At 41.2% G+C, this 27,820-nt stretch overlaps 1 long non-coding RNA gene across 1 annotated transcript in view; it reads left to right on the top strand.

Moving 5' to 3' along the window:
• The window catches only part of LOC140247947 (uncharacterized), a 40,389-nt gene extending 12,569 nt beyond the window's left edge, over positions 1 to 27,820 (top strand). Inside the window, exons 2-3 of the long non-coding RNA XR_011902787.1 lie at positions 23,484 to 23,606; positions 27,758 to 27,820. This is a non-coding gene — a long non-coding RNA (uncharacterized lncRNA). The remainder of the gene's footprint in view (positions 1 to 23,483; positions 23,607 to 27,757) is intronic.

Genomic DNA, 27,820 nt, shown 5'->3' with positions numbered 1-27,820 from the left:
CATGTTGGCAAGAGAATTCAATTGTGTTCCTACAATGGGGTAGGATTTAAAGCTTTTAGCTGCTTTTGTTTCTTGTGGAAAAGATGGCTTCTGGCCATTAGAGCAGAGAGTGGCATGGCTTTATACACAGGACTTGGAACGCCTAAGCTTGATTCTAAACAAAAATTCCAACTTGATACAAAAGGTTCTAGGACATGATCTCTTCCCCTCCTTTTCCTTCCATCAGCTCCAACTCTAATGTACGCTTACAGAAATTAAGTGCATTAGTGGACACTGAATGCAATGCCAGTACAGCCAGACTGATTAAATCACTCTCTGACAGTCTCCCTGCCTCCCTGGCAGACAATGACCAATATCCATGCAAGACAATCCCTTAATATTTTGATAGAGCACTTTGAATGAGAAGTGTTGCTTCTAGCAGTTTATGAAGTTCCAAGTCAGTACTGGGGGCAAATGAAGTTTAGACTTCCAGGAGTGGAATAGTCACTGCTGTTTCACATTACTCATGATTTGATTTAAAGGAAAGTTATAAAGATAACCAGGAAACCGCATAGCCTGGTACGGCCAAAAGATCATTACCCATTACTGATTGTCCACGTGAGGGGTGACGAAGCAGCTGCATGTAGTACAAGGGCCATCAAAAGGGACTTCAGAGCCTTAGGACATCTGCTGAAGGAACTGATGGCACATGTCATCTTTTTCTTCTCTGCTTCCTGTACCGGGCAAGGGCACTGAAGAAACCGAGTCTTATCTATTAATACTTGGCTTCATGGCTGGTGCCACTGCCAAAACATTTGGTGGCCTACATGGCAGCAGGCCTGCAGTCCAGATGGGTTTTGATCCTCTCGGAGGGTGAAGGGGGTCCTTGGGGAAAAAGCTAGCTGAGCTCATTGTCCAGGCTCTAAACTAGGTTTGAAGTGAGGGGAAGAGGGAGCACTAACAAGCCTGCCCATTATAAGGCATGGGGTGGCATAGCTGTGTTAGTGGGGGCCCTGAACCTGCTGCCCAACACTGCAACACACTTGAAATCTTATGACAATGAGCCAGGGACCACTGAGGCAGTAGGAGAAGGCAACAGAGTTAGGGATGTACTTCAGAGGAATTATGGAGTTGTCCACCAAAAAGGCAACAAATTCAGCTACCCAGCTGAAGTGCCTGTAGACGGACACTCACAGCATGGAAAACAAACAGAAGGAGGTGGAAGCTGCTGTGCTTCTAGAAAACCATTACATAGTTGCCATCACTGAAACCTCTGATGACTCCCTGGACTGGAACTGGGCTGTTAATGGCTACAAGCTGTTCAGAGGGACAGACAAGGAAGGAGGAGGGGAAGCATTGCCCTATACATCAAGAAAAGAATAAAGCATGGAGAGCTATCCTTGAAAAATAGCCAGGAGACAATTGAAAGTCTATGAGTGAGAGTTGGAGACTGAGACAAAAAAGGGAGCCTTGTGGTTGGTGTCTACTACAGACCACCTGATGAAGCAGAGATGTTTGATGAAGCCTTTTTGATGAAGCTACAGGAGATGTGACAGTCACGGGCTCATGCACTGCTGGGGGACTTCAACCACCCTGACGTCTGCTGGAAATGTAGCACGGTGAGCTGTAGACTCCTGGAAATCATCAAGGATAACTTCTTGAGCCAAATGATAGACAGCCCCACTAGAGAGATGAAATACTGAACTTGTTGCTCACTAATGCAAGTAAACTGATTGCTGTCATCAGGATTGGAGGCTATTTGGGTTGTAGTAATAATGCAGTGGTGGAATTCACACTCCTGGGGGATATGGGACAGACAAAGACTGAGATCAGGAAGCTGAAATTTTAGGAAGTCAGGAAAGAAGGTATGGTTGAACTGGAACCTGCTAGTCAAAATGGAGAGTAAGAAGAAAATGCACAAGCAGTGAAAGCTGGAATGAGTGTGGAGATGCTGCTAGGCTGTGTAATGTTGGGATCAAGATTTACTGGACCTGAACTTGGCCAGGGACATGAAGGAGGACAAGAAAGGCTTCTACAGGTACTTCAACCAGAAAATGATAGTCCAAGAAGGCATACTCACCTGAGGTACTTAGCAACATTTGGCCTCAATCTTCACTAGTAATTGCTCTTCACGCATTCCTTGAGTGGATGGGCTGGAAGGTGGGGGCTTGGGGAGCAATGTGACTCCCACTGTAAGTGAAGATCAGTTTCACAACCAACTGTGGAACCTGAATGTCAGTAAGTCTATGGGTCCTGATGAGATGCACCTGAGAGTCCTGAGAGAACTGGCTGATGTAGTTGCCAAGACACTGTTACTGATATTTGAAAAGTCATGGCAGCCAAGGGAAGTCCCTGGTGACTGGAAAAAAGGCAAAGTTGCACCCATTTTTAAGAAGAGTAGGAAGGATGACCTAGGGAACTACAAATCTGTCAGCTTCACCTTTGTGCTAAGGAAGATAATTCAGATATGCTAAGGCACATGGAAGAGAGGGAGATTATCTGGGATAAGCAGCAAGGTTTCACCAAGGGCAGGTCCTGTCTGACCAATCTAGTGGCCTTCTGTGATGGTGTAATCGCATCAGTGCACAAGGGAAGAGCCACTGATGTCATCTATCTGGACTTCAGTAAGACCTTTAGCATGGACCCTCACAACATCCTTCTCTGCAAACTGGAAAGGTACAGGGTGGATTATCCAATAGGTGGGGAACTGGTTGTAAGATCATACCCAGAGAGTGCTGGTTCTTGGATTAATTGATGGAGATCAGTGACAAGTGGTGTCCCTGAGGGATCCGTACTGGGGACAGACGCCCCTAAATTTCTTCTTGAATGACATCCATAGTGGAATCAAGTGTGTCTTCAGCAAGTCTGTGGATGATACCAAGCAGTATAGTGTGGTCAACATGCCCAAGGAACAGGATGCCATCCAAATGGACCTAGACAGTCTCAAGCAGTTGGCCTATGAGAACTTTATGAGATTCAACACAGCCTAGTGCATGGTCTTTCACCTGGGTCATGGCAACCTCTGCTATCAATACAAGCCCTGCTGAAAAGGACCTGGGGGTACTGATGGATGGTAAGCTGGACGTGAGCCAGCAATGTGCCCTCACAGCCTAGAAAGCCAGCCATATCCTGGGCTACATCAAAAGAAGTGTGGTCAGTAGGTCAAGGGAGATGATCCTGCCCCTCTGTGCTGGTGAGACCTCACCTGGACTACTGCATCCAGATATGGAATCCTCAGTACTGGAGAGACACGGACCTGTTGGAGTGCATCCAGCGGAGGGCCACAAATGTGATCCCAGGGGTGGAACACCTCCGCTATGAGGACAGGCTGAGGGAGCTGGGGCTGTTCAGCCTGGAGAAGAGAAGGCTATGGGAAAACCTGATGGCAGCCTTTCATTGTCTAAAGGGGGGCTGTAAGGAAGAAGGGAACAGACTCTTTAACAGTGTATGATGTGATAGAATGGGGGGAAATGGTTTCAAACTGAAAGAATACTGTATATAAGGAAAATATTTCTTAATGATAAGAGTAGAGAAGCCCTGGAACAAGTTGTTTAGAGAGGTGGTGAATGCCACGTCCCTGGAGGCGTTCAAGGAGCCTGGGCTTTGAGCAACCAGATCTAGCTGTACATGTCCCCTGTTAATTGCATGGGTGCTGGGTTAGATTTTAAAGCTCTCTTCCAACTCCAACAATTCTGTGATTCTAGAAAGGGTATGATAATCTTTTTGGCTGTGACATATTTAACCCTCCTGCTATCAGTTCACTACTGTACTAGTGAAGTTCAAATTTATCCTGATACTGTATTCCCAGGCCAGTCTCTTCTTACTTTTCACATGCTTCATCCACTGCTTGCTCTTTCAGGGCCTTTTTGATAAATGTTACTTTTGGTCATATTTACCCTGGGGATTCAATGGAAAGATTCTTACTAACATCAGTGAAACCAGATAAGATCCTTTTTATTTTCCTACTTATATCTTTTTTTCCCCCCCTTCATACTATATGCCTGTGAGGAATGCTCTGATTTCATGCTGAAGTGTGGCACTTTTGTGTTTCTTCAGATTTCACTTTCCATCTTTTATTTTTTGATCTCTAGTGAATAAAATCAAGGATTTATTCAGGAAATCTGCCTGTAAGTATCTCATCAGCTACTGATGCCGGCAATCCCTCAAGACTTCTTTTTCCAGCTTTTCATTGTGCTTAATGTTTAAGCGTATTTGATTACTAGGTTATTGAAGCAGTGACCAATTTGTTCTTATGACCCAGGTAGGACTTATGATAATCTATAATTAATGCTTCCAAAATCAGCAGAGCTGAGATTTTCTTTGTTTACCTCTTAAGTCCAAAGATAACAGAGCTCAGTATGTGGGAGGGTATCATTGTGCTAAATTGCTGAGTTGCCTGATTAAAAAAAAAAAGCAGCAAAACAATCTATTGTGTACTTTGACCACCTCGCCTGCATTTTCCCTTTTAATCTTGCTCTGGTTCAGTGTACTGCTTGCACATATCCAGTTTTAGATACACTTGACATTGGCCTTAACAATAGTATCTAGATATTCTATTGTATAGAATCTGAATGGAGTAAGAATGCATTGAGGGAATGGTAGTTTGGACATTTGGTAACTAATTGAGTCTGGATATGATTTAGTTGCAAAACATGGATGGTATTAAAACCAAACAAAACAGCTCTCAGAACCCCAATTCTTAAGTTCTCTAACCGTCTGGCACAAAATAATTCAACTTCATCTGGCCATGTGTGATACCTCTTGCTTATATCCATGTTCCATTTCACTGCCCCCCTCTGAAAGTTGATAAAACTGGGGCAAGTGACCTACTCCCTGAATGTTATTAGCAGGACCAGAAGCAAGAGTAGTCTGTCTTGTGTCACCTTGACAGAAGTCACTGGACTTGAAGTGTTTCTTAGTTTGTTTCAGCAAGTCAGTTCCCCTTTTATGGCAGTGGTCGGTATAGGATGCTTCAAATGGGGGCACATGTGAGGTAATCTCAAAGGAGTCTTCTTGTTGTTGCAACGCAATCTACATAATGAGTCCTGGAACATGTAGTTAGCTATCCTTTCCATGTGTAAAAAAAGTGGCTATTGTAACTGCTCCTTCAGCCTGGGCTATGTTGTGACTTGGCCTTCTTTATGCAAATGCTCATTGCTCTCCTGAAGCATAAGCTGTTGCCAGCTGTCTGCTGAGCTGCAATAACTGACACTAACTAACCCATGACACCACGTCATGCACTGTCTAAATTTCAAAGAAAACCTGTTGGTTAAACCCATGAAAAACAGACTTTAGCAGCATACAATGCCCAGTCCTTGCTTTCTTAAACAAGCGTGTAATTCTCTTGGATTAACATTTCTTGGTATTTGATTTAGTTCATTTAAAAACAATGAATCTGACTCTTCACACACCTTGTGGAGTCATGAGTACACTGGTAAAGGATGTGGGAGCTGCCAGATAGCTACAGTGTTGGCTGCTAGCATAGGAAGCTGAAGGTTATGGGTGAAGATGATTCCTCAGGGAAGAGCTGGGCCTGGTGGTTAAAACCCTCCATTGGTAGTTTCAGAGGTGCTGTTGCACACAAGTGATAATAATGCCTTCCGCTGAATTGTGCTGCTACCCCCCTGTTGTACATAAAGTAAACAAGAATTGCATACCACGCCTTGCTATTGTTGCAGCTGGAGCTATTCTATTGCTATCGTTAATGCTAATACACTTTTCCATTCCTTAGTTCTCTTTGTTTTCTGGTTTCCTTTTCTATCCTATATAAATAATATTTTTACTTATTTATTTATTTTAAATTTCTTCTTTTAATTTGTTTCCCTGGGCCTGACACTCCAGAACCTTCAGATAAACATGTGAGGGGATTGCTATCTGGGGAAGGCAAAACAGGAAAAACATTTCTGCTGTATGAAACTGTTGTGGCTGAAACCATAGAACTAACAGGTGACAGTGCCGTGAAGAAACCACATGAATACTCTGCACAAATACTAGACACCAGGAAATACATGTGAGTTATCTTTACTGCAAGGTTAGCTTGTGTTCCTGCTTATGTGGCACCTCTGCTCTGCACTGGTGGACTACAAACTTTCTCTATGGCTCCAGGACTTCAGACTGCCGTGTGTGGTCATTTTGGAGTTTCTGTTTCTTATTCTCAACCTTCTCGGCAATGTAGTCCCTGTCATTTTGAACTGAGAGTCCAGTTCAGAGGTTGTTTCACCTACCAACTCCTGGAGATTCCTCTGTCCAGTGAAGCAGCCAGCCCTGTTTTGAGGGTAACAAAGCCACTGCCATTATAACCTCTGTTACCATTACAGCCTCTGCTTCCTACTGCTTCCTGTACTGGGATCATTTGATCTCAGCAGTTGAAACAAGTCCACTTGCTGAGTAGTGCAAATGTCTTGGTATTGACTGGAAAAAAATCCACAGCCAGAAATAGGTGCCATGCCAGACATACAGTTAATTTTGGTGAGCCTGTGGGCTAAGAACACTGCCACTTGTGGCCAGAAAGTTCAGGCAAGTTCTCCAATTACACTTTTCAGATAGATTTAGCTCGGTGTAGCAGACCAAGAATCAGAAGACAGAACCAACTTTCTTCTTCTTCAATAGCACACGGATGTGGTGACTTCCATTTGCATTAAAGCAACTGGAGTGATCTGTGGAATGAAAGCGAAGAATCTGTTAATGTATCCTTATATCTACTCTTACCTCAGTACTGTTCCACAGCTTCTGTCCATCCACCAGCAGTACATTCTCTCTGAAATGCTCTCACCCATCAAATATTTAGAAACCCAAATTACTGAAATGTGTTCTGTTCAAATGTGGCCTGTGACGCAAATAGGGCTGTTGTCACATGACAGTCTAATCTTAACAAACTGACAGGATATAATAAGGATATGTACGTGCCCGTTCACGTAAGGTTTCCTACTATTTGTTTACTAAGGAAGAATTAATCCCATTTTTTGTTCAGGATAATTCTGATGAAAGGTTATTTACCGTTGGTCCTGTGACCAGAGCTGGTCATCCCTCTGCAAAAATAACAAATAATAAGTAATCAGACAAGTTTGAGGTAAAATACAAACAGTGAATATTTCCCAGTATTTCTTTTTTTTCATCAAAGTAAAAATCATGGAACATTTTGAAGGCTTGTTCTACAGGCAAAACCACCAGTGAAAAAAAAAACAACTATTCACTGGTTCTGTAATGACTTACACCTCTGAATTTCCTTAGGTGGAAAGAGGGGCAGGAAGTGTGGACCAGGTAGCATAAAGATAGCTTGTCTCTTTGTCAGGCTCTGTCTCTGAAGGTGGTACCCATGTCACTGTCTCATTGGGTTTCTTCAGCACAGTGTCCACTACATCTGTTGTTTGTGTCAGCAAAGCAGTACTGTAGTTCATGTAGCTTACTCCAGCCCTTGTCAGCACCGTGAGCTCTAGATGCAAACCTGAACTTCTGCCAGTGACGTCTGAACAGAGTATGGCTATGCCAGGAAGGATTAATTGTAAACACGCCATACATCATTTCGGGTTGTTCCCCCTTTGTTGTGCTACTGCCTTTGCAATCAGCTTTACAGGGGTGCACTGCTGCTCTCAGAGAAGGGAGTGGCAGTGGCAGAAAGTGCTGCTGCTGTCATTGCAGCCCCACCTGCTGAGTCCTGCTGCCTTGCTGTGCAGAGTGGAGGGCAAACCTGGGTAACAGCCCCTTGGCTGATGTCTCCTGCTCTGCTCTGCCTCTTCTTTGGAGGAACCAATGTGGTAGACAGCATCGGTGAGAACAGTGCGTACCACTTCCTTCTATACAGTGCAGAAGTATCAATCTGAAAGTTGCAGTTGATATTATTTTCCCATGACAAAGTCAACGTTGTTCTGCTATGAAACTGTTTGCTGGTGGGGCTATTTCAGTGGTTAGATAAGTACAAAGCCTTTAGGTTAACCCTGAAGGAGGCGGTATGTAGACTTGGCTTTTGGAGTAAGGAAGCTCCAGAGAGGAAGGTTTTGGGAATAACACACCATATCCAGAACTCCTTCCTGTTGGACCTTTCTACTAAAGAATTCAGCCCTAGGACTTGAATTTCAAGTCCAGGTTTCAGTTTGAAGCCTATGATTTCTACAGGTTTATTTTCTTCTACTTCCTTTTGAAAATGTCACTTACAGGGTAGGCAGCTCATGCTGCATTCAAAAGGAATTCTGCTAGGTTTCCAGAATGCACAGCAAGTGTCCATAGGCAAAGGCTTTTTGGTTGGATGTTGGTATCATGAATCACTGATGAAAATTCAGCCAAAGAATTTGAATAATGTGCTCAGAGTCATAGAATGGATACATAGCAGCCTGAAAAAGTCCACATCTCCTAAGTGTCAATCCTGTGATTTTACCATAGGATCATCCCTTCTCTGTCCCAGTGGTTAAAGAATAAAATGTTACAACACACAGAATTAAGGCCTACTTTAAGTCCACTGCAGAAAATTCTTTTGTTGTTGTTATTGTTGGCTTTAGGTACCTTATAGGATCCAGTAAACAGCATTATTCCTTAAAAAAATCATAAAAAACATTAAGCAAACCAAAAGGGGACCTGAATGACTTTTAGTAGAGACAGCAAAGAGGAGAGGCTTTGCAGTACAGGGGCTGGTCCTTTCAGGGCTGTGGACATACGTATTCGCTTGGCTGGCAGCTTGGAAAATACCAGTGTGGTGAGGGCGAGGACAGTCTGTAAAAGCCTGTGCGATTTTATTCTTGGCTTGCATGCTTTCACTGTCAATGAAAATGCTGTGTGGGATTCAGTTCCTCTGAACTGAGTGAAAAGGCCACAGGTGCCAAATCTGATTGCTCTCAATGGCCATCTTAGACACAGAAGCACTGCAGAAAGATTGTGTAAGTGGTAGGGTAGAAGCAGCAGCGCCTACAACTTGGGGGAGCTCCCCTCATATGCTTGCCAGGAAGACCTGTGGGCAGTGCTTGCAGAGAGGAGAGCTGCAGGTTTGGGCAACACGTCTGAGCAGATCTGCTGGACTGAAACTGCTCTGCAGCACAGGAAATGGCTGTCTTCCTCTTTTTGCTTTTGCCCAGTTCTAAGCCCCCAAATCTGTGAGTGCTTATGCACGTACTTAACTTTACTACCGTAAATAATTCTGTTCAACTCAATAGGGCTATTCATAGTCAAGCTGAGCATGTGTGTTCAATGTTTGCAGGATCAGACGCAGCAGAAGCTGGCTGCTGCACCATTTAGGGCTGGTAATTCCATCCCGTAGGCCCTGCTCTCCTTGTATGGAATGATTTCATTTTACACAGACTTTGCTTCATTTTCCACGTGTCAGTCCTCGGTACGTGTGCTATTACTGAATACCAGTGCTTAATACTCTTGCCTTAGGTATCTCATGAAAAGAGAACAACTTAAAAGCGAATGCAAATTTGAACTGAATTCCTGTCCAGTATGCTGCCCTGTTTTAAAATATTCAGAATGCTTTAAAATTGGCAAGAGCAATCTGCTGTTTTATGTTGACTTTTCCCCTTTCTTTTAATCCACTTGTAACGTATAAACTTCTAGAATCCACAGCAAAAGGCTGGGAATTATTGTGCAGGATAATGTGCAAGTAGAGTAAAAGGCAGCACTGTGCTACCAAAGAGCTCACAGTCAAGCAACAAGTTGTGAGAGCCTGAGAGGAGGCACACAGTTATCTGGATTTGGCTGAAATGAATTGAATAAAAGCACAGTATGGATAAGGAGAGGCTCTAAGAAGTGTGACATTAGGGATTTATAGCTTATGATTTGCATAAGGGTTAAATATGAAGAAAAATACAGTCATAAGGGATACAGCTGGAAGGAAACCAGAGTAGTTACTCACTGCTGCCCCAATTGCTTTCAACTGTAATTTTCCAGAGCACTCAGAACTCCCTTCAGTTTGACCCTGCTTGCGGCTGTAGTTTCTTCCTGTATCCCACTCACAAATACATATATTGAATAGCAAATACATATATTGAATACAGGGACCCTAAAGCAGTGCCCTGTATCTCACAGGTTGGCATACATTCCAGTTTGACAATTTCTCATTGATAACTCGTCATTCTGGATATGATTTTTGCATGTTGCTTTGCATCTGCTTCCTGATGCTGCCCTGGCTTGCCTGTGGGAATGTTCCGTGTTGCAGTGTGAAAGCCTTAGCAAAGCAGCAGTTGGAGAACACCTCCGCTGGGCTTTAGGCTTGTTTCTTGCCTTAAAGGAAATGATCTCGGACTGAAGTGACTTGTTAATGGCAAATCCCCACTGACGTGTCCTTATCTTCGAGGTGCTTACATAAGGGCTGACTGTTTTGTTCTGGTGTCTTTCCAAGAACTGAAGTGTTAGGTTCAGCACTGTGTCATTTCTAGGATCCTCCTTTCTATCTAGTTTTACAGATTGCTGTGTTAACCCATTGCAGTTTATGAGAAGCCTCATCTTTCCTTCACCAGTTTTCACAGATAATTACTAATGGCTCTGAAATAGTTTCTGCACAGTCCTAAAATGTTCAAGGGCAAACTTTGCCAGGCTCAAGTAAAACCCCTCAGCTGTTCTCTTTCTTTCCTTGCCTCCTGCCCATCTGCTCTGTTGCTTACATTCTGTCTGACAACAGGTGATTTAAGAGTGTCTGCTAAACAGGTTAGCGGCCTACTGTGTCACTGCAAAGGGCTTATCATGTTGCTCAGTACAGGTAGAAAGTGCTGCGATGTGCTGCCTTGCTAGAAAGGCTGAGGAACTGTGGGAGAGCTCTGAGGCCAGAACAAGAAGAAACAGCATCATGAGTAAGAAAGAGGAGATAGCAGAAGAATTAAAAAGTGGGGGTGTTGCAGAGGAAGCGTTTGTTGAGGAAGTTATTCTGACAGTAGGACGAAGACTAGAGGATGGAAGATGACAGTGTCTGTATCTGTGCGTATTAAAATGTTGATATCTCTGAACACAGTGGTGTCTTAGAGAGTTTATTTGCTTTGAAAACAGAGGTAATGTCTTCAGTGTAACCTGGTTGTGAGGACCCGTGAGAAGGCAGGTCTACTGATGTCTGTTGTGAACCTGAGGTTCTGGGGCCAGTTCACAAGAAACAGACTGGCTCCTACCTGTGGATGGTGTAAGATAGCTCTGACCAGCTCATGTGTTTTGAGAGCTGTTAAGCTCTGGCTATGCTGATATTTCCGTTTAATTTGCTAAAAAGTACTGTCAATCTCAGCTTGATTGAGAATGACAATGTATACAGTACAGAACTGTTCTGATTCCATCTTCTATCCCCTGCTTTCTTTGGAGGAGGTGTGAAGCTCAGTCCTATAACTCTTCTTTGTGAATATTCAGACCTGAATGGGACCCACTGAGGGACAAGACTTGGATGGATCAGGTCTCTGACTCAAAGGCGCTTATTTTTGAACACTTTTGCTTAGTTACAGAATCTGCTTAGCTGTGTGAAGCCTCATTTATTCTGTTTTTCTCCTAGTCCAGATGAATTGCAAAAAGTAACATCTTTATCTTCCTCCTTGTCTTTCTAAAGAGATCTACCTACACCCTGATTAAAATATCACTGTCTGACCAACTAGAAAGAATATTTAGCCTATTTTCTATGGTCAGTTCTTGTGAAGAAAGCTTGGCAAGTCAACACCCTTAAACAAAAATTGTCAGGTACAACAGGCTGGTTTCAGTTGTCTTGGATTATTTGTGTCATCAGCTTTCTAAGGGTTAATTACAATGCATGATCTTGTTACTGAGGACAATGAAACTGATTAGTCTATCTGCTAAACAAAGAGCTTTGTAGTTTCTTCTTCTTGCTATTTTGGCAGCTTTGCTTTACACTGTCAGTGTGACTTGTTTTGATTTATTCCATTAATCTTGCCATGCAGCCTGCACTGTAGCAGTCATTTCTAACCAGGGGCATCTGAAGGATGGCAGATACTATGGCATTTGCAAGACAGATACGCTTTTATTTTTGTTCTTGAAAAATCAGAAATCAGCAACGTGAGTAATTAATGACTGTAGTAATTTTCTTGTCTGTGAACACTTCCTGCGCAGTTGCAGTTTTCCATTCTAACTGTGGCAGTTTATCGGTTGTTGGTACAGAGAGCTGTTTAATCAAAACACTGTTAAATGCAAGATACTGGAAAACATGAAAAATGTGTTTGTGAAAAGGGAGGGGCAATCATTTCTTTTTTCTTCACTTTGCTACTAGACCAGCTATCTTGACTGCAGCTGCTGTCAGGGGGTGAAAGGGTATTTGATTAGAGGAATGGTATATTCTTCTCACGTGTTACAAAAAAAAGCCAACCCAACAAAACAAACCCAAGCACCTCACAGCGCTTGGTGGCTTCTGTCGTCAGCTGAGCTGCAGAATGAATTTAATAAAAATTCTGTGCATTTATATATATGATTTGTTTTCATAGCACGTTGCTCCTGAATACATTTGCCACTGAGAAAATGCCTGTTTGTAAATAGCATAAACATAATTGCTTTTGAAATCACAGAATCTTAGAATTCATAGAGTTGGAAGGGGCCCTTACAGGGCATCTAGCCCAGCTACCCTGCAGTGAACAGGGACAGCCACAGCCAGATCAGGTTGTTCATAGCCCTGACCATCATGACCTTGAATATCTCCATGGATTGGGCATCCACCTCTTTGGACAATCCATTCCTGTGCCTCACCACTCTCACTGCAAAATACTTTTTCCTTACATCCAGCCTAAATCTTTCCTCTTTGATTTTGAAATCATTTTCCCCTTGTTCTATCACATTAGACTCTGATAAAGAGTCTGTCCCCTTCTTCCTCACAGCCTGACTTTAGATACTGAAAGGCCGCTATCTGGTCTCCCCAGAGCCTTCCCTTCTCCAGGCTGAACAGCCTCAGCTCCCTCAGCCTGTCCTCATAGGAGAGGTGTTTCATCCCTGGGATCATATTTGTAGCCTTTCTCTGGATGCACTCCATCAGGTCAGCTGTCAGTTAGGTAGAAATGGTCTTGACTGAAGGCTCAGAGGCTCTCAGACACGACTTTGTGAACTTCGGGTGGTTCTGTGTGGTGCCAGTGGTTGGATTCCATGATCCTTGTGAGTTTCTTTCAACTCGGAGTATTCTGTGATCCTTCTGGAGCTGCGTTCTATGACTGTGCCCAACAAACCGGAGCCAATTAAAACAGCAAGGGCTTGATGAAATGCAGCTAGACTCTGTGTCTCTTAGCAAGGCCTCATCATGTCCAGGGAGCCTCCAATTAGGTGGATAAGCCATCTCTCTGCTTGTCTTGAATCTCAGCAACACAGACTACAAGCCAGGATCTTGTCTCAGTGAATGAGGAAATATATATCCTATGAAGATCTTTATGAACCTAGGAAAAGGAAAAACAAAATTCCTGATTGCCATTTCTCAGATCAGTATATATTTAGGATTCCTACTGAAATCTCAATGCATTTTGAAGCCACAATCAGCCTAGCCTGATATGCATGGTTTTCACATGGGATACATGTGAGTGTTGTGACAGGACATGCTTATAGTTTTCAATACTCATCATTTTGGTACCTGGTTTCTGCTTCATTCTCCACTACTGAGCCTCTTCCAGGGAGGGATGATTGCCTGCTGAGCTTCTTGCTGTCTAAACTTGTCTCCTAAGGCCTGGGCTCACTACTTGAATGCAGCAAATTGTGTTCACTTAGGGAAGCCCCAGACATCGCCCATTATCTCACCAGCTTCCAGAGAGGATCCACTTGATTATAAATTGCCAACTGCAAGCTGTTTGGAAGTGCCCAGTGTTTGAAAGGTTGACTAATGCAGTTTTTGGCTACAGGAAATTTTGGGATGTGTATAGCAGATCTGGTATTGTGATGTAAAGATATATTTCTAGGTACGTTTCTTCAAATCCTCAGTTTAGGAATTAGGCACCTTAAAAGATATGGAATAAAATGTCAGTGATGATGATAACAATACATTTCTGAGCAGTTCTGTCTGACTGGCAGGCATGCAGGTGGAAACTCACCAGGAGACTGGAATGGATGCCACATACACTTGTGTGAGATATTTCTGGCACTGCTGTAAGTGAAGCACATTTTTACCTGCTCTCCCTTATTTTAAAAGTATTGCTGGACTAGGCTGTCTCTTTATTATTATTTGGCTTTGTTTTCCTGTGGGATCATAAATACGTGACATGGTGAAAGCATCCACTCTGAGTGCAGCTGGCTGCAGAGGGATTCCGCTGAAGTTATGCCAACACAAGATAGCTCTGTTCATGCCAACAGTGATACCCTGTACCAGGTTTTTGACAGAGAACTGTGCCTTTTTTCTTTTCTAAAGAAGAGAAGTGGGACAGAAAAGCATTCTGGTGGTACCTGTGTGTGAGTGTTGGAGGGAGGAAGAGTTTTGTGACCAAATATGTTTAAAGGGAAGGATCAAACCGTTCTTTCTGCGAATAGAACTGTGAGAAAACTTTGCTAAGTGCAGTTTCCAGTTTTGATTTTGCTTCTTTGTGCTTATGTAAATCAGAAATATGTGTACTGAAGTCACTGAAGCTTCACTGACTTAAATGACTGCAACATTTACATCAAATGGCCTCCATAGCTCTCTGTGCTGCTGTAAGCAGATACAATTCATAATGGTACATGAGCTAATATGTGCACACGGCGTTCTTTTGTGGATGGTGTGAGATACAAAGACTGTCAGTCCAATTCTCATGAATGGAATCTTCTACAGCAACATTGAAGTTAGCTAATTTACCATTAGCAGTACTAAAGAAGCTTAGAGATGTCAGAAATTTACTTATTATGGAAAAATCAGATCTTTTTGTTCTTATGTATTTAGGTGATATTCCTGTGTTCTTTTTACACTCCTCAGTTAAGATATAAAGCTGACAATTCTTTAAGCCATTTCTACCTGCTGAAAAAGGCCAAATGCTGAGAGGCTCTGTTACTACAAAATTAGCCTTTCTCTTTCTGGTCCAAGGAGCAGAAACAATATTTTATTTGAGTTGTTCTATCTCTAGGGAAATAATAACTTGTGCTTCCACCCTTTGAACCAGCTGGGGATTTGATGTATCTTTCTGTTAAAGTAACAGTGTTCGACAGAAAGCATTGGATTTACTATATCTAACATTAGATGTGTTTACTGCATCTAACAGTGGTTGCAATGTGTTCGATCAGAGAGTTTTCCTTAGGCAATAGCTAAACACAAAGCTAAATCAAATCAAAGCAGGAATCAAAGTATTCTATGGAAAACTCTCAGCTTCTTTTCTCCCTCTCTTCCTGTAATTAATAGATTTTATTATTGTTCTAGTGAGTCTTCTCTCACTGAAAAGAGCATTACCACATTGCCAAATATACACTTCCTAGAAAAAAAGCTTAAGTCCAAGCCTGCTATTTATTGATCTTCCTCCTTCATTAAAATAGGTAGTATGTATCCAGTACTGATTCTTCAAGACTGCTAAGTTCATGTGTGGTAGTTCCTTGTGCTTATGAGATCTAAAATGTGTAACACTTAGTATATCCAACAGGCCTGTGCAGATGCCAGATAAATAATCTATTGTATAAAAACGATTATACTTCTTAAAATCGGCACTTAATTATGATTACATTTAATCATGAGGTAGGAGGAGGCGTATTTTCCCAGTTACAAACTTATTTACTGATTAAACTGGTAAATAGTTAAACTCAACTGACTACTTGCAGGAAGAGAAATTCAGTGTAAATGCTTTCATGGGTGTAGAAATAAACAAAAAGAAATCTGTGGTTAGTCAGATTCGTATTTCGTAAATAATATCCTTTGCAAGAACAGCAGAAAGATAAAACCTGACCTGAAGCTTTGATAAGGGGTGGTTAAACGACTTCTATTTCTACAAAGCTGTTCCAATAAGATAAAGTAAGAAGCAAACATAATACACACAGTAGTCAATAAACAGCAAGTTGGCTTCAGTGTGGCAGCAGGGGTTTTATGACACAGGCTCATGTTGTCGGCTCCAAGCCAAGAACTTTGGTGTAACACAGAACAGTGAACGCAAATCAACCTCTGCTAATATGACTACAGAGAAGGGGCCGTAGCACTTAGAATAATCCCAAATAGAGAAACTCAGGCCAACTGTTTAATTTCTTTATGCTTGTCACTAGTCTTGGCCAAAGCTAGGCTAAAGCCAGGTATGACACTAAAAGCTAGAAACACTAATGGTGTTTGGCTGCTTGACTATTCTGTTTGTGCTTGGAATTTTAATGACATGTCATAGATGTGAGAAGCTACATACATAACATACACAAGGCTCTGTGAAGAGCATCCTACCAGAATCCTTTACTGATTTGTGGTGCTCCTTGTCCAGCAGACACTATACTCAAGGTCAAGTTTCTGTTTTTTTTATTGCAATAATATTTTTATATTCCAGAAATGTCTTGGCATATAAAAATAGCCCATCATTGCTTCTCAATCTTGTCACCTTGTTGCTTTTCTATTTTAGGTGCAGTCATATTTTTGTTTTAGGGCAGCCTTTACTGGAGGAATAGTTAAGGACAGATGCTTTTGGATCTTTGTGAGAACGACATACTGTTGGGAAGAAGACCAGGTCCCATCAAGTGCAGCATCAAAACATAAGAATTGGAAGAAATAGTTCTCTGGTACAATAAAAACTCTGTTGTAATCAAGCCCTGGAAGCCTGAAATACTGGAAAGCTCTTGATTAGTCACTGACTTTCCGTGAATATCTGAGAAAGAAGGGGCTTCACCCAGGTGGAAGACATACCCTTCCATTGAAAGTGGTGATTCTAGATTTTGTTCCAGAAATAAGAATGGTTTGAGGGCTTTCAGAGTGAATGCTTTTCCTGGTGGGTTGCCAGAACTCAGTTATGCCTTCCTTTGCAGCATGTGACTTTGCCCCAGAGCACAAAGAGGGAGAACTTCTCTGGTGTTGGATGGCTTTCTAGAGCTTTTTTCTGAGCACTGAAGGAGAAAGCAAAGGATATTCACATTTTTAGAAGTGCAGATTTAAAGAAAAAACATGTCCTAAGACTGATATGCTTGTACTGCTACCATAACAGTGTCAGTAATAACTGCAAGAGCTTTGTCCTTTCAGCCTTCCTTGGCCCCCAGAGCCATGCGTTGAATAGGAGCAAGGACAGATTTAATTGCTATCTGAACAGGCACAGGATGTTAATTTGGCAGCTTGACAGGCCTCCGATAGGCCAGGATTTTATATTCCCGTTGTACGTGATCTCATTATACTTTGCATATATACGGGGAAATGTAGCAATGGGTGGAAGGGACATAAGGTCAGGATATTAACTGGTAATGCTTAAACAGCCTTTGTAGTTGCAAGAATGCATTCAGCACTGTAAAACTGGGTGAGGCTGGAAAAGATAATTTAAACTGTGTGGAATGCTATTATAATGTGCTGATGTCTGTGTACCAGCTCAAATATTTGTCGAAGTCCATGTAGATACGGTGAAAAGATGCTAATTTGACCTGTGACATTTTGATCTACTTGAACTTATATTAATTTAATAACAAAAAAGTTTGATAGTAACAAGTAAAAAAGGGACTGCATTAATAATAATACATTTCAAAGCTATAAATTCTTACAGATTAATTTGTCTTAAAAAAAATATATATATAAAAAAATTAAAGAATATTTCCAGATATTGACTGCATCTGTATCAGTAAGTTTGGTTTATGCACAGTACAGACAGATAAGGAGGGCAGTTACGTGGTCCTATGAGCAGTGAGTTATGCATGGGCTGAGCAGCCACTGTTTTTGCAAGGAGTCTGAATGCCGTCTAATGAGTGCCTTGTCAAAGCTCATTGATTAAGAAACGTGCTTGGGTGTGGGCACACACCAAGCTGCGTTACAGGAGCCTGCTGGCTGGACTATGGGAACTGGCGGTGTGTGTGGGCTGTGCTTACCCCAGCTGGGAATGGAAGGTGTTACCTGAAGCTGCTCGTTGAGCACCCTGCAGATGGGTTGACAGGCTGCTGGGTGGTATGGCACAGTGTCAGGTCACTTTCAGTGATCTTCTAGCCTCCTGGTGTACTTGTCACTGCAACTACTTGGCCCACTGCTATGGACTACCTTTGGAGATGCCTTTAAAAGTGTGGGAATGTAGATTTCAGACTTAGTGAGAAATGTATGTGCCATATAGTCACTTTTAAAGTCTGGTTTTAAGTAAAGAACACTGTTTCTACTATTGTACATGAAGTCTACATCCCCTCTGCAGTGTGTATTTGCAACCCCTAAATCCCCCTCAGTGGGCGCTGCTGAGATTCCTCCTCCTTGGCCCTAAGAAGCACAACTGTCAACTCTGGAGGAGCATCATCACCTTGTTGATCCCCTCTCTGCTCCAGAGGAGAGCATGAGCAGTTTTTACTGTGTCCTTGCTTAGCATGTTTTCCAGGAAAGCCCATCTTTGCTCTCTGTGCTGCAGAGACTACATAGATATTTCCTGTGGTGGGCTGTAAGAGGCAGTACAGACCAACAGGCCTAAGAAACCCAAGAGTTCTTTCCCAGGCAACAGTGCAATATCTTACTGGAGCTTTTGCATGGCAAGGCACGTAGGAAATGAGTGCTATAGGACAGGGTGAAGGCTCTGGTGGCTGGGATTTCTGGGTGGTGGAGCTCAAATAAGTGACTGCCTCAAGAACTGAGGATTGCTCTTACCAGGTTGGGTCTTGTAGTACCTGTACAATCTGCTGTCAGAGTATCTCCAGAGAGTACTTGGTTTCTGCTGTCTTATTTTACTGTCTTATTTTAGTAACACAGTCTAGACTTTGTTACCAGAAATCATGCTTGGGCCTGTTAACAAAGGTAATTTGAGTTGGCAAAGATTTATAGTATGCATCTTGCTTGAGGACTGGAGCAAGGATAGAAGGAACGGCCTTTGACTTGCCCCAGCCTTACTGCTCAAAAAAACCATGCTGCCAGTGCTGAGTTGCCTTCTCTTCATCTGGAGATCTTGGAGTTCCTGTAGAATCCAAGGCTTAGTTCTACATTCATGTAGAAACAGAAATGGCATGGAAGGCATCGAGGCTCATACCAGCAGCATGTGCAGGGCTGCTATCAAAGCTGAGAAGAGTGGACTGACTTTCTTAGGACCAGGGTTAAAGTGAGCTCAAGTTTAGAAGCTGTATCCGGGATAAGGAGAGTGGAAGAGCTGCTTTCTGTGGTGCTCAGGCAGCATTACAAGCAAAGAACAACAAATCTCTTGTATAGCAAGGCCTGCTGGCTTGGGGCACAATGCTGCTGCTGAAAGCACTGGCAGCTGCAGTGGCTAGAGTGCCTTTTCATCATGCAGTCCTTTTGCTCTTTGCTGAGCATCATGACAATCCATATGTTTCTCTCCTTCAGGCTAGACAGTGGAAATCCAGACACAGTGAGCATGCATAATGCAGCAGTGTCCAACCCAGCAGTAGCACAACTGCTCTGTACTTCACAGCTTTTTTATCTATCTATCTATTTTTTTATTTATTGCTATGAATCACTACGAGTATTGGCAATAGCAACAGGTATGGTCACTGAGGGTATTGTTATTGATATGCACAGCTCACTGTCTGAGAATGACTGCTTTTGCCCTTTATTGGATCTAGGATATGTCATTTTTATTACATCACGTCTCCAGCTTTGTTCTGTACTTGTACAATATCTAGCACAGACACAGCCTGTGCTTCAGAGAGTACAGTCACATAAACAAGTCTTGCAAATGGGCAGGATAAGTAAACCAAAGGGATGCTTTTGATCCATGTTTATAGAAAATCGTCATGGCAGGTCAACAGTTTCACCCATATTAATTGCAGGGAGACTGGAAGAAGAATACGATAGCTAAGGGAATACTGATGGAAAGCTTCTGCTAAATGTGAGACGCTGCAAGGGGAGAGCAAAAGATTCTTGTTTGAAGATTTAATAGTGGTACAGAAGAGTCTGATGTGATGGTTGAACTGGAGATAAGACTAAAGGTGTCTTTCTGCAGCAGCTGATGTACTGGGGAACCAAGCCTGTCAAAACTTGACTCAGACTGATTTTCAACTGCCTTAATTCCCTGAGCTAGCTCACTGCGTAGCCGCAGAAGCAGCAGTGCTAGCACAAGAGAGGGAAATGATAGCGTGCAGAGAGGAGCAGGATTGCAGCAGCCCAGATTCCAGAGAAAACTGCCCAACCATGGGATCACACAACAGCCTTCAGAAGCTGGGTGAGAAGTAATAGGTGTAAGGCAAGGAGTCTCACTACTTGTGAGCATATTGCTATGAGCTCTGCAAACAGTTGATCTTGTTTTCTGGGACTAGTTTTGACCAGAGTACTTCAGTGGTGGAAATAAATTGTTGGGCATACTCCCATATACAGCAGAACTCAAAACCTGGTTGTAGCCATAAGCAGCAAGATTGCAGCTTGTCCCTGGCCTCGACATTTTGAGAGGGCAGTGATATAATAAGCTGCTTGAGATATTCTGGGTGTAGCTTTGTAGAAGGAAAAATCTTTTCCCTCTGGTTATGTAGCAGTCAGAAGTGTTTGATCACTGTTGTTCCTGCTCTGAGACTCTGAGTGATGGAATTTATCACTGCTGTCACAAAGCTGTCTTTTGAAGGAGTTCTCTTCGTTCACACTATGGGACTTCTCCAAAAATACTATTGGCAAAATAATTTTATTCCAGATAAAAACTGAAAAGAGAGAAAGCCAAATATGTTCTCCTAAGCTAATAATTCTGGCTCTGGAAGGAATTGTTTTCTAAATAACATAAGTCCTTGCAGTTGGCTCTGAGCAGTGCCGGAGTTCTTCGGGGAGTTATTCTAAACTCTGGTCCTCAGCAAAGTAAGCTTTCCTACAGCCAAGTATTAGAGTTAACCTCCAAGCTTTATTTTTATCTACAGTTTTCTTGGCAAATCATGAAGATTATGTTTGGCATTTTATTTCTAGCTACAACCTTCTATCTTTGGTTTGTGTTACACTTTGCAGAGTTTAGAGTTTATACAGGGTTTTGGGTGTGTGATATAGATTCTAATAAGTTTCTATATGACCTACTTGAGAAGCTTAAACAAAGAAAGCCACATCCTGTGCTGGAAGATTTGAGCAGAGCTTTGCTGAAGCGATGTTAGTATTGAATAAATGATGATTTTTTAATATTGTTTTGTTTTTCTTTCAAATAAAACTGTAATAGAGAAGAAGGTGGAGAGCAAATTTATTATTGAACTGCAACACACCAGTAACACTGAAATATCTTGGAGAATGTAAGTGCTAGGGACCCTAACAATGTTATTATTATGTATATTTACTCTGAGAAATCAAATCCTAGAAACTTTGTTTATGCAGACAGTTTTACTATGCAAGGGTTCTGGAATGTGTTTCTCTGTATCTATCATAGTAATTTTATATTATAAAGGGCAATAAGTTTGCATAATGATGGCAAGACTTCATGTTCCTATTGTACCTTGCAATGAAGGAACATAAAGTATGTTGCAAATACTAGTTGTACTGAGTCAAAACTAAATGTGCAAACCTGATTTCTACATCTGCTGATGTAAATGTAAATTTAAGCAGGACCGATTATGAGTGAAATTACCAAAAGCACTGAAATCCATAGTATAGACTGAAGATAGAAGGAGTTGTCTCTGCATACTTTTGCTTTGCCAGAATAATACAAATGAAAAGTTAAGACAAAAACTAATGTGGAGATAAGGTGGAATGCCAAACCAGTGATGGTGCCTGATGCTTTCGAAGTCAGCAAGTTAGTGGCAATTCTGAACTGGGAAGAGTCTCCTGAAGTTTGCTAAATAAGACTATTTTAAATCCAGAAATTGGGATGGAATGAAATAACCGTTTCCTGGCTGTAAATGGCCATTTCCTTAAAATACAAACAAGAGAGAGAAAACACTGGTAATTGTCTTAGAGTATGTCTATATGGACTGTTTCTCTGAGTAGTGATCAGAACAATCAGAGTGCCATGCTAGTACACCAATGTGGTTCTCAGTTCAGAAAGGCCTCACATCTGATCAGTTCAGAGTGAAGGCAGAATACTCTGTAATCTGTCTTGTCTGTGTGAAGATATCTATTTTTTTTGTTTGGTTTTCCTCTTCTGCTTGTGTATGCTTTTGGGAGGATATACTACTATTGCTTAGGGTGTAACACAGACACATTGATACAGGTGTGGTGAAGCCAGAGTAGCTAAAATGACTTGTAAAGCTGCAAATCGTTAGTAAGGAAGACCTCTGCTCAGCTTATTTCTTGTCCAGGGAAGAATGAGAGAATGGCAAACACAGTATTTGCCTTTTTCTATGCTTTCCACTTACAGACCAAGGTGTTCTTCTCTTAGCCGTATGTGTCTTCAGCGTATGTGTCCTTACTTTCAAGTATCTTTGAGTATTAGAATTATGAATATGAAAACAACAAAAATACTTTCCAAGTTCAAATAAAACAGATGAACAGGCAGTACAATAGTTAAGTGCCATAGATAGGATCTTTAAAATGGATATTCATTAAATACAAGTGCAAATATGCATTCAAATAATGGGTAGAAATCATCAAAATCAACACTGTAAAAGTCACCTTAGCTTAGGATGTTTTAGGTAATACTGCTGGCATTTTGTATTCGTGGTAACATTCTCTTTAAGTACCATAGAAACTACCATTGTCATAGAGATGACAATACCACTTGTTTCAAAAACTCTCTTATATCCACTCATGAAATGCTTAAACAAGGATAGTAGTGAACATTATTACATTTTGTTAGAGAAGATGGAATCTGAAAATTTGTATCAAAATCAGAGGGACTGGAAATCCACCTCTACCAGTGAATCTGCTGATATAACTCGAGACATAGATAAGTAATGGCCATGTCACTTTGGGTAACCCTATGAAAAATGACTGGGTGTTTAGTGGTGGGCAGAACAACTGGTAGAATGTTACAAATTATTAGGAAAAATAATAGCAAGCAAAAAGAAGATATGGCTGTGTAAGTATTAGAAACCCACAGTTTCAACACTGCACAGCTGTGTCTCAGAGTACAGCACATCTGGAGATGTAGGAATTGGTTTAGTGCTACAGAGTGAATTTTGGGCAGAGGAGGATCCGTAGTGGCCAAGTCCCATTGGTCACCCCTGTCCTCAAGAAAAGCTAGTCACTTCATTGGAGGAATGAAATGACAGAGGTTTACAAGATGAAGTGCAATATGTGGAAAGTTAACGAGAAATGGATATTGGCTGTTTCTTAAAACCTAATTGGGAGCTCATACTTCTTCAGTTACAAGGCAGTGAATTGAAAAACAAAAGGCAGTTGGCTCAGCAAAAATATCTATCAATTCAAATACAAGTCAAAGTCAATTTGTATACTGGCAGTTCTTGAGCAGGGTGGTCAGGAGACAATCTTCAGATTAAGAGATCTCTGCACTGGCTACTGAGAACTGGAAGGATGTTTCAGGAGAAAGATTATACTAGAACTGTTTTATTTCCCATGTACATGTATCTTCTTTTGCTAAGATTCTGCTTTGGGCTGGTGTCAGAAGTGGAATACGGAACATAAAGAACCATGATTTGATCCAGCAGTTGTTACTATGGTATGTTTCTTCTTGCAGGTATCCTGAACAGTGAGCCCAAACCAGGCATGTGACCTACTTGATGCCATGAGTACCTGATGGAGGAGCACAGGTTTAGTACTTCATGCTGGGAGTACTATAGGGAACACAACTGTCAACAAAGTAAGCGTGAGTTTGGTAAGAGATCTGACTTGAAATGAGGTCTTGAGTTAATTTCAAGAGAGGTTCCTATTTTCTTCCAAGTTTGACTATTTGAAGTCTAAATTCTCACATGTTCAGTAAGAACTCATAGTATCATAGTATCATGCGAGTTGGAAGGGACCTTAGAGATCATCGAGTCCAACTCCTGGGATTCGAGCCCTCTGTGTAGCAGAGCAGTGCTTCTACCACTTGCGCCACAGGGGGGATTTGAACCCGGGCCCTCCCGTGCTGCAAGCAGCACTTTATACCACTGCGCCACCAGGGGCACACTAAAACTCAGATTTTCTTAAGTTTTTGAGTATGTGCAGTACCTCATTTGGCATACCTGTCAACTAACATAACATAGAGTTATAAAGTATTTCAGGACAGGTAGTCCAGTTTAAAAGGTGTAAATAATTATTGGTGTCTTGTAAATCTTCTCCTAATCCACTTCTCTATTCTGCTTGCTTCCAAGTATTTTTTCTTTCCTTATTTATTTCATAAGTTATCTAATATCTGATTTTAAAAAGCTACATTGGATGAATTCCTGACTTAAGATTGTGGATGAAATCTTCTGATGGGGAACAGCACCGCCACAAACGTATTTTGTCTTTCAACAAATCTGACTTTTTTTTACTATCAGATAGGAATTTGAGATTGTGTAGCTATACCATACCTTTAAAACAGGTCATAGTAAAGAAGCAGCATCATGAAAAGCATAAAAGAGCATTTCAGTAGCACAAAGATATTCTGCTATCTCCCATGTACTTGTAGAGCTGAACAATTTTTTTTTCCAAGCAAACAAACAAATAAATAAACAAAAAATGAAACACAGATCATAAAATAAAGGAATTTTGACAGCATCTGCCTGGAAGCTGACTGTGTCAGTACAGCCAGATTTGATTCCAGAAGAAGGGGATACTGGATAAAATTTTAGCTTTGCCAATTCGAAGGAAGAAAATTCAAGAAACATTTTATCTTTTCTGTCTAAGTTTTCATATGGTTAAACTCCGACTGGCCTTTTCACCTCTTCCCCAACTAATATCAATTGATCAGTAAAAGAAAAACAAAAAAGGCACATCTGACAAAAAATAGCCACATTTTACCAATGCTGAAAATCCAGGTGGTCTCACTCAATAGTTTTAATTCTTTGCTAGACAAGGGCATGCAAAATAGCAAACTGTTGCTGGACTTCTACACAATATTGTTTTCCAGATCTGTCTGTAACTTGACAGGCAAATTGTTTTGCAATAGCTGCTGAATTAAGGTGAAGTCCATAATTCAGATTTGAAAGTCTTAAATGCAACTTCTCCATAATTGGAAATTCAGTGCCTAGATGTCTGTCAGGGACACAGCTACTTGTATCTTGCCAAAAACAACTTAGTTCACAATCACAAGGGAAAACTTAGCTTCCCAGCTGGCTGATGTGATGTAATCTGACTCCTGCTCAGTTACCAGAGTGCTGCAGGAACATGTGTTCCGTTTGTTGACAGAACAATTGTCCTGGATAGCATTTACTTACAGTTCAGTACTTTCATGAATATTACAAGAACTTAAGTCACATAGCACAGAAAGTGCAGGTAGCACTTTCCATTTTCAGTGTGCTTCTAAGCACACTGCCAGCTCCCTCAGTACATCTTCTAGATTTACTAGTGATCTACTAATTGCACAGAGTACAGGCAATTTAGAACTTGGACAGATCGTGCTGTACCTTGCTTTCCTCAACTGCCCACTCTCACTTCTTCTCACTCTAGCCCATATATCTTCTTAGTCCAAAGTTGCTTCGTGGTGGGATTTGTGTCATGGTGATTTCCTTAGTGAAAACAGAAGTTTGGAAGAGGTCTTAGTGACAAGAACAAGAGTGGAGTTGGACAGCAGTTCAGGGAATTGCACACCTGTGATCTAACATCTATAGACTTTTTTGCAGACATCCCACCTTTTTGAACAACCTGATGAATGTTTTTCTCATTAAGGTACAAGGAGAGAACAAGTCACAAGGATCTGGAAAGCAGTAATTTGTTTGCGTTACCTGTTGGTGAGCTGTGAGAAGTTGTCTTTGCTCAGACAGTAATCTCAGGATTTGTGTTGTAATCCCTTCGTTTCCTGAATAACGCAGTCAGATTTGCCATCAATTCTTCTTCTTTTCACTTGAAAATCTTATTGTAATAAGTTGTTATGATGTTTGCTATGTTCTTTAGAAATCTCAGATAAGAGTCCTGAACTTTATAGAGGCAGCATTTACATGAGGGACTTTGACAGCCGTCCCCTCTTGAGGAGGTTATAGCGTCAGTAAATCCTAATCTGATTTGCACTAGGGAATACATGCAGCTCATTAGCAGCAGTGTCGTCTTAAGGTTAATTACAACAAACTGAAATGTGAGACATGAATTTGCCTTGTAAATAAGTGTTCCCTTGTATCCATGCTCCTCTATCAGAGTCAGAAAACCGGAGATAGTGGGGATAATAATAAATGCAGCTACTCTATCTCTTTAAAAGAAGGAGGAAGCAAAGTAGGCCACCCACTTCCTCCTCCGAAATATCACAGAGCCGTGTCTAGTGGGACATGTAACATATTTGCATCAGCCATGTCCTTTGGCAACAAACACCTTATTCACGATCCTTCCTATGCTCTGTAAGAATCAACACTGAAATCTGTTCTCTCTTGGGAGTACTGAAGTGAAAGAGTTGCATCCCTGTCTTACTGAAATCTTCTTGCCAACTCTCTGATCTTCTTGCTTAATTCCTCATCTGCAATAAAGGTTTCCCAACTCTCGGGGAAAAAATAGAAGCAGATAGTGTTATCCCTGTATATATCCCTGTATGAGCTGGAAATGGCAAGCTATAACAGATGCAATAATATTCAGTATAACACTTAATTTTCAAGCTATAATTAGATAATATTTTATAATTTGATTTACTATAATAATTTATTTAAATATTAAAGGATTGTGACTTCAATGTGTAGCCATTATCTGTCCTGATGTACTCATCTTCTCAAAAGCTGAGATACCTCAAATCTAGAAATATATTCTGGCTTAGTTGCTGGTTGGAAAGTAGACACCACAACAGTGGTTTAAAAGCAACTGCACACTGCAAAGATACTTCAGGATGGTCATGATTACAGAAATATAATGTCTATTAATATATATTTTTTTCTAGCCTAGTTATATAGTATTTTGGAAGCACAAGTTAAAATATTGATACTATGCTGAGTAAAGAATACATCTACTGATACACTTGTGTGTTTACACTGATTATTGAAAGAAAGGAAAATGATGCTAATGCATTTTTAAAGGTATACTCACCAAATCTTGGGTGAAGTCCTCACAGTATGATGCTGTAAGGCAGAAATGACAACTCTGAAGACATTTAGTATTTAAATAATTGACTTGTAGTTAATTGGGCATTTTGGAACTGAGTCCAGAGGGTGTCCAAACTCATTTAGAAGTTGGCTTTTCATCATAACAGCTATGATTAAGCTCCCTGGGGTGATGGAAGAGAAATTGTGTGGGAAGAGCAGGATCATCCAAAGAGCCTTATGGGAAACGAGATTTAGTGTCCCATATTGCACAATTTACCTCAACTACCTGGAACCTAGAATGTATAAATATCTTCTTTATTTATTTTTTATCATTCTTCTATTCATGTGGGGGAAAAAAAAAGATATATATACCTATATATATAAAAGCTGACTAACCTTTAATATTCTTCCTTGGCTGATGAAAGAGTTAGAAGTCCAACTCAGAACCTTAGGGTAGCTACTGCTGTAATAAAGGGTGCAAATTTTTTTGATGATTTAAAGGCTTGCATACATGAGGTCAAAATATTACATAGCGAACCTATACAGACAACAAGGAACAAGTGCAGATGTGAAATGTTATACCACAGGATTTGAAAGTGCTTGTTGGAAGAGTTCTCTCCTACTGCAGGCATTTACATGCTAGCATTGTTAAGGACTACTTCAAGGTCCGGCCTAAAAAGAGTAGTTTCTTACTTTCTCAAGATTGCCCCAGACCTGTCTCAAAATGGATCTCTAGACTTTCGTACTAGTGGTGTCTAGAAACTTCATCTAGCCTAAACTGTGCAAATGCTGTCTTTTAAGTTAAACATCCATTCTTTTCTGTGTCCTACAGATCAAAGATGATGGCTGCTGCAGAGCAAAATGATGCGAAGGTGGAATGTTATGAAGGCCTTTT

The sequence above is a fragment of the Excalfactoria chinensis genome, chromosome 2 (assembly GCF_039878825.1).
Source record: "Excalfactoria chinensis isolate bCotChi1 chromosome 2, bCotChi1.hap2, whole genome shotgun sequence".
Classification (NCBI taxonomy): Eukaryota; Metazoa; Chordata; class Aves; order Galliformes; family Phasianidae; genus Excalfactoria; species Excalfactoria chinensis.
The sequence above is the reverse complement of the archived record's forward strand: the minus strand, read 5'-3'. Positions and strand labels throughout refer to the sequence as shown.